The sequence below is a fragment of the Humulus lupulus genome, chromosome 2, assembly GCF_963169125.1.
Source record: "Humulus lupulus chromosome 2, drHumLupu1.1, whole genome shotgun sequence".
Lineage (NCBI taxonomy): Eukaryota > Viridiplantae > Streptophyta > Magnoliopsida > Rosales > Cannabaceae > Humulus > Humulus lupulus.
Window position 1 is genome coordinate 184,926,481 of NC_084794.1, and position 12,244 is coordinate 184,938,724.

The window sequence follows — 12,244 nt, forward strand, 5'->3', positions numbered from 1 at the left end:
CTCTTTTACTTCAAATATTTCCTATAAAAACATGGAAAAAAAACAAATTTTTAAATGCAATAAAATGCTTAAATTAATTGAATTTTGAAACTTACCTTTACAAGCTCCCATATTTTGTCATTTTTTAATTTCTCAATACAATCCCAAGTAGGAACATCTAGAGGAACATTTGAAGTGTTTTTTAAGAGCACTCCAAGTTGAGTGATGAATTATTGAGCAGTTTTTTCTATTGGTTTTCCCATCTTGAATTTAACTGGCACTTTTTTGTTTCTGTATTCTTCTAACACCTTGAGGTTACGAGTTTTAGAGTGCACTTTCTTCTTAACACCACCTGTTACTCACAATAGCAATAAAAGTTTAAATAGATCTAATATTTAAATATAAATTACCTAATATAATAAAAAAAGTAAGTTTAAATAATTATTCACTCATACTGCTACTACTGTTTTGCCCCACTTGATTCTGTTGGTCTTTATGTGAAGCTGCTGTAAATGTAATACTATCTCCTATAGATTGTTCTATATGTGAAATTGTTGTTGGAAAAACTTGACGTATATTCTTTCTTCTAGCTTTGTTTACCATGATTCCTGCAATATACAGACCATCATAATATAATGTAAATATAATAATGACATATTAAAGTAAAATAATAATTTTGAACAAGCATGTGTTAGAACATAAATATATATATATATATATACACGTACCTTAACAAAAGATACCAGATACAAATTAAAACAAAAATCATTCATCATATAGCATTGTATCACTGTGAAGCTTCTTTTCATCATATTCATCTATACTTTGAAATATAGCATCATCAATCATAAGTCCTGGAATATCATCTCTTTCCCATGAAATAACTTCTGTGCCCTCATCTCTGTTTTGCACATTAAAACTCGCATGAACCGATGATTCATTTTGTTGGTATGGCTCCAGATCTTCATATACCTCATCCTCATTATTGTCATATTCTTGAATTGGAATATTATAGAAGTCTCTAGGTTCTGTTCTCACAACTACTAACCATTTTAAATCTTTGAGATCTCTTACATAGTAAACTTGCTCACATTGGCATGCCAATACAAACAGTTCATGAGTTTTCAATAATCGTTTTGTGTTCATGCTCACAAACCCATGTCTATCAGTAGCAATTCCTTTAGCAACTTCAACATCCCACCAATCACACTTAAACAATGGAATATTCAAGTCTCCATAGTTACAGAGTTTAATTATCTCCACTAAGACACCATAATAGTCACAAGTACCATTATTATGCTCTACTCTCACAACAACATCACTATTTTGAGTAGTCATTCTACTTGAATACCTTTTGGTGTGAAATCTAAATCCATTAATGAGATACCCATCATATGAATTAACTATATGAGAAAGCCCTTGGGCTAGTGAAAATAGTTCGTCATCAACTTTCCCAATAGATCGCAACTCCATCACCTAATTTATGTTATAATAAGTTGATGTTAGTACTTGTACATGATAACATCTAACTTTTATATAGAATATATGATATATAAGACATAACTTTTCTCAAACCATTATGGAATTTTTTTTATTGAATATTGCCTCTATATTTTCATCTCCATTTCTCCCATGTTCTTCTCTAAAGTCCCTGTTTGACAAAAAATACATCACTCACTTTATATCTATAAAAATTTCTATAGAAATAACATAATAAGTATACTTACTTGAAAAAAGGTTGAACTTCTTGACAAATTTTCAATACATAAAGACGAAGTTGGAGCCAATCATCTGATGCAAGAAATGTCATGTCTATACCTTTTCTAATAGGAGAATCGGCATTTTTAAAGATGGATAGTTTCCCCTTATTACACCTTAAATTCACACCCTCATAGTTTCTTCCAACTTGGTTAAACTTAGTATCCACACCATGGAGATATCTTGAACAAAATGTAAGACATTCATCAATCAAGTATGCTTCTGCAATGGATCCTTCTGGTTGTGCCTTATTACGAACATACTCTTTCAATGTATGCATAAACCTGCAAAAACATATATACGACTAAATATTCTTTTCTAAAATGGAAAACTATAAAACAAAACATAGAGAAAAACTATAAAAACACATACTGTTCAATTGGATACATCCAACGATATTGCACAGGACCACTTATTTTAGCTTCACTAGGCAGGTGAACACATAGGTGAATCATTATATCAAAAAAAGCTGGTGGGAATATCATTTCAAGTTTACATAGTATCAATGGAATTTCTAATTCAAGTCTGTTGAGATCATCCATATTTAACACTCGACAACAAATTTCTTTGAAGAATGTACATAACTGAATAAGAACATCACTTGCATCCTTTGTTAATAAACCACGAAGCGCAATAGGTAATAAACGCTCCAACAAGACATGACAATCGTGGCTCTTAAGTCCTATAATCTTATGTTCATTCAATTTAACACATCTTGATATGTTTGACGCATAACCATCAGGAACCTTTATCTCCTTCAAAAACTCGCACAATATTTTTTTCTCATTAGATGACAATGTGTAACAAGCAGTTGGAATCACAAGTTTGTTGCCCTTTTGTATTGGATGAAATGGTTCTCTAATACCCATGTGTTTGAGATCTAGTCGAGCATTCACATTATCTTTTGATTTTCCTTCAATATTCATTAATGTACTGGGCCTGTTTGGCATAGCTTTTACTTTTACTTTTAGACATAAGAAGAAGAGAAGTAAAAGTTTGAGCTTTCTAATTCCTGTTTGGATTTATATTTTGAAAGAACTTTTTTCTTTGTTGAAGAGCTGTTCAGAGTATTTGGTATATACTGCATAAAAGCTCTGATAAAATAAATATCAAATTTAACCATAAATATATGTTTATAATAATAATATATGTTATGTCTAAACTCATTTGAAAATTAATCGTTCTTTTGAAGAAAAAAAATCTAATTGCATACATATATGAATTAATAAATAAAAAATCATAAAATCCTAAAAGTAATTAACAAAAAATCTAAAATTTTAAATTAAATATTCAAATATAAAAATCTAAATGTAGTTAGAGAAAGAGATTCTATATATAAAACAATAATAAGAAAAATAAAAACTAAAAAAAATCGTACGTAGATTTTTTTAGAAAAATTAGATAGAATACATTTTAAGAAAAAAGAAATCGTATTATATAACTGTTATCTTCACAATTTAGGATAAAGATATAATTTATTTTTTCTTTTATAAAAAATAGGGGTAAAATAGGTATTATGAAAGATTCATTAAAACAAGAATATAGCTTCCCGTATTTTTTTAGAAGTCCTTCCTGAAGAAGCTAGCGAGTCACTGCTTCTCTTAAAAGCTCTTCTAAATTCAAAAAGTTATGTCTATATTTCATCAAAACACATCTAAAAGTAACTTTAAGACTTCAAAAGCTCTTCCAAAGCCATGCCAAACAGGGCCTAAGTACATTTTCACATACATTCTTTTCAATATGCATAACATCCAAATTGTTTCTTAACAAGAAGGTTTTCCAATAAGGTAACTCAAAGAAAATACTTTTCTTCTTCCAACCATTTTGATGCAAAGATTCTTCTCGTTATCGTTTTCCAAATGGAAGAAATTGAAGATAGCGTAATTGATCAAGCACATCATTTCCCGAAAGAGGATTTGGTGCAATATTCTTTTCATTGGTGCCATCAAACAACCAATATTGAGTACGCATCTATGTCTGATGGGTAAAAAGCGACGATGTCCCATGTAACACTCCTTATTACTGTACTTTAAGCGTCTAAAATGAGTATCTTTATTACAACTAGGACAAGCTAACTTCCCTCGATTTACCCAACCAAATAAGTTTCCATAAGCAGGAAAATCATTAAGAGTTCATAAAACAGCTACATGCATCTTACAATTTGATTTTCTAAATGCATCATATGTATTAATACCAACATCCCACAACATTTTCAATTCCTCAACTAAAGGTAGAAAATATACATCAATATTATTTCCTAGAGCAGTAGGACCAGGTATTAGCAATGAAAACATGAAATATGGTTGTTTCATACACATCCATAGAGGTAAGTTATAAGGAACGAGAACCACTGTCCAAGTACTATGACTACTGCTCATATTACCAAATGGATTGAATCCATCACTTCCTAACCCAAGTCTAACATTACGAGGTTCTTTGGCAAAGCTTTCGTGCATCATGTCAAACTCTTTTCATGCCTTAGAGCCTGCTGGATGCCTTAGTAACACATCATTACTTCTTCGATCATGATGCCATGTCAATTCCGAAGCTGTGTTTAATGACATGTATAACCTTTGTTGCCTTGGTGTTAAAGGAAAGTACAGTAATTTTTTATGAGGAACTTTTTTTTCCTTTTTTGTGTTCTTCATCTACCTTCCATCTTGATAGTCCGCATGTTAGACACTTTCCTTCTTTTTCATTATCTTTCCAGTACAACATGCAATCATCATTACATGCATCTATTTTTATGTATCCAAGTCCTAAATCTTGCACCATCTTCTTTACCTCATGATAACTATTTGGCAAGGTATGACCTTTCAGTAGTATGTCATTTAAATTCTCCTACAACTTGGTAAATGACTTGTAACTCCAATGGTTAAGACATTTCAAGTGAAGTAACTTAACAATGGCTGATAATCTCGAATATTTCTTGCACTCTGGATATAAATTTTCGTTGGCATCTCTTAATAATCCAAAAAACTTAGATGCTTCATCATTAGGCCATTCGTGTTCATATCTATCAAAATCAACACCTACCCAATTATTAATATTGGGAGCTCCAAAATGAGCCTCGAAAATATCATTCATTAATTCTTCATTGGATTCTTCACTAATGTCCTCATTTACATTACTTACATGTCAATTTCCCTTCCACATGCATAAACCAGCGGGTATAGGTCTTTTGAATTCCATGTATAATCAAATCATCCTCAACATCTTTCCTAGTTTTAAACAAGTCATTATTGTATTTCACGCAAGGACAAGAGATCAAATCATTCAATTCATTGTGTGAAAATGCAAAATCAAGAAATGATTTAACTCATTTTTCATACTCATGACTTAGTCTATTTCGATTTTCCATCCAGCTCTTATCCATTCATGTATTATTAAATTAAATGTTGTGTAATAAACATACCTTTTCCTTTGCTGCTTGAAGCAAGGATCACACACGTCCAACACCAAATATTTCAAACCTGAATACAAATAGTAACAATGAATCATTATCAAATGAGTATAAACACAATATCAATGAAAGCCAAAGTCCTCTCATTATTAACTAACATTAACTAACAGCAAACATGTTAATGTGAATGAGAAATTGAGAATCATTGACGTATCGTTGAGTTAGAAGATTGGGGCTTAATGCCTTTTAGTGTAACTAATTTAGAGAAAGACTTGGACAAAATATATAAGCCCCTACTACTCAAAAAAGAAAAGTATCAGCCCCAAAAATATATAATATTATATATGTGTCTATCAATGACAATTTTCAAAGTTAAGTTTAGCTAACATTTCTAGCATCTTTATTTATTTAAGGAAGTAAAATAAACAAAGAAATGGTGTCACAGGTAACTTTTCTAAACCCACACTAGAACGAGGGAAGCCACTACTACAACTTCCATTTACGTACAGGAATCTGGTCAACATACAAAGAAGTAACAAATTGACAGCCTTAAAGTTCTGATTGCACAGACTTTTGAAACAGAACACTGCACAACAAATGTGAATCTGCCTAAAAAGAGAACCTGGCTTGGTTGAAAACTAACAAATTTAAGAAGCCTTGTTTTCTTATGAAATACCAAGAAAACAACTGCTATGAAGGCACCAAGACTCAATACTTAGAACTTGCAGGAGCAAACTAATTCGCTTTTGGGAATGGTAGAACATAAAAATATGCTATTACTTCGGTTTCTTAAAAAAACGAAGTTAAAATAGAAAATGAGCAAGGGCCATGTTTGGTTTGCACACTATATTGAGGCTTTTCACTTCGGTTTTTATGAAAAAACCGAAGTGAAAAGTGGAGCAAACCAAACGCGGCCCTGAAGGCTTTTACTTCGGTTCTTATATAAGAACCGAAGTAGAAAGTGTACTTTCTACTTCGGTTTTTATATAAGAACCGAAGTAAAAGAGTTTTAATACCCTTAATATATAGCTCTCGCCTCATTCGTCTCTTTGAAGCAAAAATCCCAAACGCCAAACCCAGAAAACCTCCATTGTTGTTGTACCCCTACGAGGGTTTCACTAAATATAATTTTTTTTATGTTTTTTTTACCATTTGAAACCTTTTTTCTTACTTAAAAATAGAAATATTAGTTCTATTTTTATTTTTGAGGGAGAAAATAAAGACTTTGGGTGTGAGTATTTTTAGGGTTCGAAAATGGGTATTGTTATTGGACTTTGACTAGTTTTCTTACATTAAAATGTGTTCTTGAGCTTCAAAAAAGGTATGAATAACTAAATCATTGTCTGTATGATTTTTTTTTATTTTCTATATTATTTTCAGATTTTTTTTTCTTATAGATATAATGTGTTTATTATATATAGGTTTTAGAGTTGCTAATATTGATTTAGAAGTTATTTTGAGCATCAAAGAAGGTTTGTTACCTTAAAACTTTGTTTGTGTTAATTTTTTTGTTATATTATTCCGAATTTAATACTTATTTTTTAGTATATTTGTGTTATATTTTTTTATTTATTTTGTTATTTTATATAATGTTATTAATTATATATATATTAGTAAAATTTAAAAATTATTGTGACTTGCTATTTAAATTTCTAAACATAGCTTCAATAGGTAATATTGTTGTCAATGTTAGAAGTTGAAATGTTTGGATTATTATTGACATTTGTTTTTTATTTTCTATAACTAGCTAGCTTGATATGTTGTTTGATGATTATGTAACTAGTTTAATTAATTATGTAATTGATTTTTATTTGTTTTTGTTTAAGCTTTTTAGTAGGGTTGTTGATTTAGTTGCCAATTTGGTATTGATTTTGGGTGACTTCAAGAGCAATATTGGAGGTGAGTAATCTTTAAATTTTATTTATTAATATCAATATTTATTTATAAAATTAGAGTTAAATCATGCATGTTTTACTTTAGTGAAGTAGGTTCTGGGAAATTTGTTGTTGGCGGTGATATACGGATGGAATTATGTATGTTGATTTTGTGTTTGTTTGTGTTGAATTTATATATAATTATAAAATTGGGATATGCTACAAAAACAAAGGAAACTTTGCCAATTTTTTATAGATTTTATTAATTGTTTTCCTTTTCAATTCGTACACTATGTCGAGATATTTTGTGTGTTATTTACAGGTTTTTAAATTTTTGGAGATGTTAAAATGCAGTTGTTATGCTGCCAAAATTTTGTTAGACTTAGGAAAATTTAATAATTAAACTTCAATTATGTTGGATGTCCTAGAAAAAAGAACTAGGAGTGGAAGATGTAGAGGGATATGAAATTTGGATAAGAGCGCGAGAAACGAAGAAGACTCTTGTCAAAGATAATTTGGACAAAAAAATTGAAGAAAGAGTTGTAAGTGTTTTAAAGCAAAGTAGGATTTTAATTTTAAGTATTGTTACAAGTTACTAATTTAATCTATCATTGGTTTATTTCGTAGAATGAACTAAATGACAAAGTTACTAGTAGCCAAATTGTCGCCAAGGGTTGGGCGGACATCTTGTCAATCCAACAAGAATAGTTAAGCCGACTGATGACTTAAATTTATTAGTAAGGATATTTTGTTTATACATACCTTTAGTTTTATGTGAATGTATATATAAATGTTTAGACTATTTTACTTAATTACAATTATGTGAATGTATATATGAATTATTAGGTTATTCTACTTAACAATTATGTGAATGTATAAATATTTTATTTTATAAGAATTTTAATTCTAAGTGTATAAATTTTGTGATTTTTATTTCTGTTATAAATTAAATGAAAATAAACAAATTCCAATTGTAAAAATATATATAACTATAAATTCATATAATTAGACTATTTAAAAAAAATTAGGGCAAAAAACAAAAAAATATAAAAATAGAATTGGACCATTTAAATATAATTAGAAATAATTATTAGGGGGGGGGGGGCTTTCAACTTCGGTTATTATATAAAAACCGAAGTAGAAAGTGAGGATTCTACTTCGGCTTTTACATAATAACCGAAGTAGAAAGTGAGGATTATACTTCGATTATTATGTAAAAACCGAAGTAGAATCCCCACTTTCTACTTCGCTTTTTATACAATAACCGAAGTAGAAAGCCTATTTTTCACTTCAGTTTTTAACTACTTTTTACTTCGCTCCGAACTACTGCGGTTGCGAATTTTAGCGAAAACCGAAGTAAATTCAGCTTAAAAACCGAAGTAAAAGCTATTTTTTCTTGTTGTGAAAAACAATCCCCAAATAAGTAAAATTATAGAGATATGCCTACGTTGAGAGACTCTAACGAGTTGAGTGCATATATGTAAGAACAATGCTCAATGATTCTAAAACTCACTATCTTGGTATATAGAAGCTCTTAAATTGATCTATGTGTCACAAAAACAGAGATACAAATACAAAAACATATATCAGTGAATTGATAAGCATCACATACAAGAATAGAGGAAACACTAATCCCAAAATTATTTAAGGAATAGTTTCAATTCAAATCTACCCAGAAAGTGATTATATTAGTCCTTTTAGTGTATATTCTCTTTGGCTTTTTTGTTTGATAGAGAATTATATAAATAAATAAAATAATGAAGTGTATGTCAAGCAACAATATCTATGATGGCTTAGTTGAATCCAGTACTGGCTTTTGCTGTTCACTTCACACATGTTCTAGGAATAAATAACTTGGTGATCACTCTAGCTAATGGCCCCAAATGTTTCCATGATATATGATCAGAATAAAAAAGTCCAGAACATATTGAAATTCGGCAATTTCCATTGCAAGCTTCATTGGATTCCACTAATGTCATCATATTGCTCCCTATTTGACAGGGTTATATATATATTTAATTAGTAAAAAATATATGGTCTTACATTTTACTTATATTCCATCCAATTCAATGATGGATAAGTCTTAGAAACCTTAATCAAATACAATCCAGTTTCCATATATCTAATGTAATCCAATACTAATTTTCTTTGTTGCCACTTTCATTATTATTTAGTAAGAACTTCCAAGATATATGTTTCAAATAGTTCCTTTTCTTGTACATACAAAAATGCATACACATTTAAATTAATACAATATATATCATATATGGCCTTAAAGAACAATTTTGGCAAACATCTTGATTTCTTCCTTAACTCAAAACTTTTTCATAATAAGTCTAGCAAAATTAGTGTACCCATCTATTTTTGTTTCTTTCCATAAATCCAAAGCTCAATGTAAATTCTTTCACATTCCTATAATTTGGACTTGAATTCAGTAGAACCTGAGATGTCTAAGGTATCTTCAGTTGATGATGAGAAGGATAATAGCACTACTACAGAAGTTCAGGACCAGATATGGACGACTTCCAAAAGAGTGAGTGGTGTTAAGCATGTTAATGAGGTATCCCAACCTTGTAAGAATAATCAATATAGTGTCTTACAAGATGGACAATTGGAAGGTCTAAAACAAGGTAAAATCACTAAAAAAACCTCTAATGGAAGGAGGAAATCTGCTCTGCTGGAATGTTAGAGGTCTGAATAGTAGGAATAAACCGAAATCCCTTTATGATTTCTGTAGGTCCAATAAAATTGGGTTGGGGGCGTTTCTTGAGTCAAAGCTTAGGGGTTCTAAAATAGAGGATATGATGACTTTTGTTTTCAGGGATTGGAAATTTTACTCTGTCCCGATTGTTGAGGGGAGAATTCTCCTGGTTTGGAAAGAGGATCTGTTCAAAATATCAATTATTGGTGTGGAAGACCAGTTCATTCACTGTACTGTGAAGATCATGGGAGTCTTGAAACCATTTTTCTTGACAGTAATCTATGGTAGGAACCAATTAGAGGAGAGGAAGAGGCTTTGGCAGGCCTTAGAATCACTGAGTTTGCCAGTCCAACCTTGGCTAGTTGTTGGTGATTTTAATGCCATTTTTGACTTTGATGATAGAATAGGTGGTTGTTCTATAATTGACATGGAAAAGTAAGATGCGTGTAATTGGAGAGCATATTGTTTGATGTCTGAAATCCGTAGAATTGGAGCTCAATTCACTTGGTCCAATAAACAGAAGGAAGGGTCTCGAATTTTTTCCAAATTGGATAGAGCTTTCAGTAATGAAGCCTGGACTGATGCTTTCCCTAACTCAGAGGCTCATTTCAACTGGGATGTTATTTCAGACCACTGTTATTGTGTTATTAAACATGTTCTTGGTCAGATTTCAGGTCTGAAACCGTTCAAATTCTTCAACATGTGGACAAATCATGAGAATTTTAGAGAGACTGTCCTGAATAGTTGGTGTACTAAGGGAGTCTGTTATGATCTGATGGGAATTAGTTAGAAATTGAACAAATTAAAGTCAGTTTTGGTTCAGTTTAATAGGAGGACAATCGGGGATATACCTAGAAAATATTTAGCAGCCAAGGAAAAATATCAGCAAGCTCAATATTTGCTTCAACAACAGCCTCAGTCTATAGAGCTCCAGAGAGCAGAGCAAGATGCTTGTTCAGAGTTTACTCACTGTTCTAAAATGCATGAGAGCTTCCTTAGACAACGGAGTAAAGTAACTTGGCTGAGATATGGAGATGACAACACTGCTTTCTTTTATGCAACTTTAAAACAGAGATTTGCTTCTAATCAGATTACTGCTTATGTGAATGATCATGGACATATAGTTGATTGCTATGAGGATGTGATCAAGCATTTTGTTAGCCATTTTGAAGGGTTTCTGGGCAGTCCTAGTTCTGCTACTGCTAGGATTCAGCTGGAAGGTATTAATGGTGGTAATATCTTAAGCATAGATCAGCAGCTCAGTTTGATTAGACCTTTTTCGAAGAAGGATGTTAAAGAGGCCATGTTTAGCATTCATTTTGTTAAGAGTCCTGGTCCGGATGGGTTTGGTTCGGGTTTTTTCATGTATATGTGGAAATATTTGGGGGATGAGATAGCCTCTGCTGTTCTGGAATTTTTTGATTCTTGCAGGTTGCCAAAATCCCTTAACAGATCAATTATTGCTCTTGTGCCAAAAACTGATTCTCCCTCTACAACAATAGATTACAGACCAATAGCTTGTTGTAATACTTTATACAAGTGTATTTCGAAGATGTTATGTGTGAGATTATCTACTGTTCTGCCCTATCTTACCCACCAGAATCAAGGTGCTTTTATTAAACATAGATCGTTGGCCCATAATATATTCATCCTTCAAGACATTCTCAAAGGTTATTCTAGGAATAATATATCAAATAGATGTTTGGTTAAGATAGATCTTAGCAAAGCATATGATTCAGTTGATTGGTATTTCTTGGAGGATCTTCTTAATGCTTATTGTTTTCCTAGTAGATTCATAAGTTGGATCATGGTCTGTTTGAAAGGAGCTTCTTACTCTTTACTTTTGAACGGCAGACTTCATGGAGCATTTAGTGGGATGAAAGGGCTGCGTGAAGGAGACCCAATATCTCCTCTTCTCTTTGTATTGATCATGGAGTATCTTACTCGGTTACTATTGCTAGCTTCCCAGCAAAAGGAGTTCAGATTTCATCCTCTTTGCAAACATTTGAAGCTTGTCAATCTTTGTTTTGCGAATGACCTCTTGCTCTTTTGCAAAGGTACTTATTTTTCAGTTCAGATTCTGTTTGATGGTTTCCGTAGCTTTAGTCAAATTTCTGGTCTTGATATGAATTTCTCTAAGTCTCACATTTATTTTGGTGGAGTTCAATTGGAGGAAAGGTGAAAAATCTTAGCTAGCTTGGAGATTGAAGAAGGTTATTTTCCTCTGAAATATCTGGGTCTTTATCTTAGACCAACTAAATGGAGGACTGAGGATTGTGGTCTAATTCTTAAAAAAGTTCAAAACAGATTACATTCGTGGTCTAGTAGACATCTCTCGTTTGCTGGGAGATCTCAACTCATTCATTCTGTTTTGTTGGGTATTCAGACTTATTGGATGAGTATTTTTTTACTCCCTCAAATAATTATTCAGGACATTGATAGATTGTGCATGAATTTTCTCTGGGGAGCTAAAGGTAACCGAAGCAAAGTGCATCTTTCATCCTGGGATCAGGTGTGTTTACCCAAAAG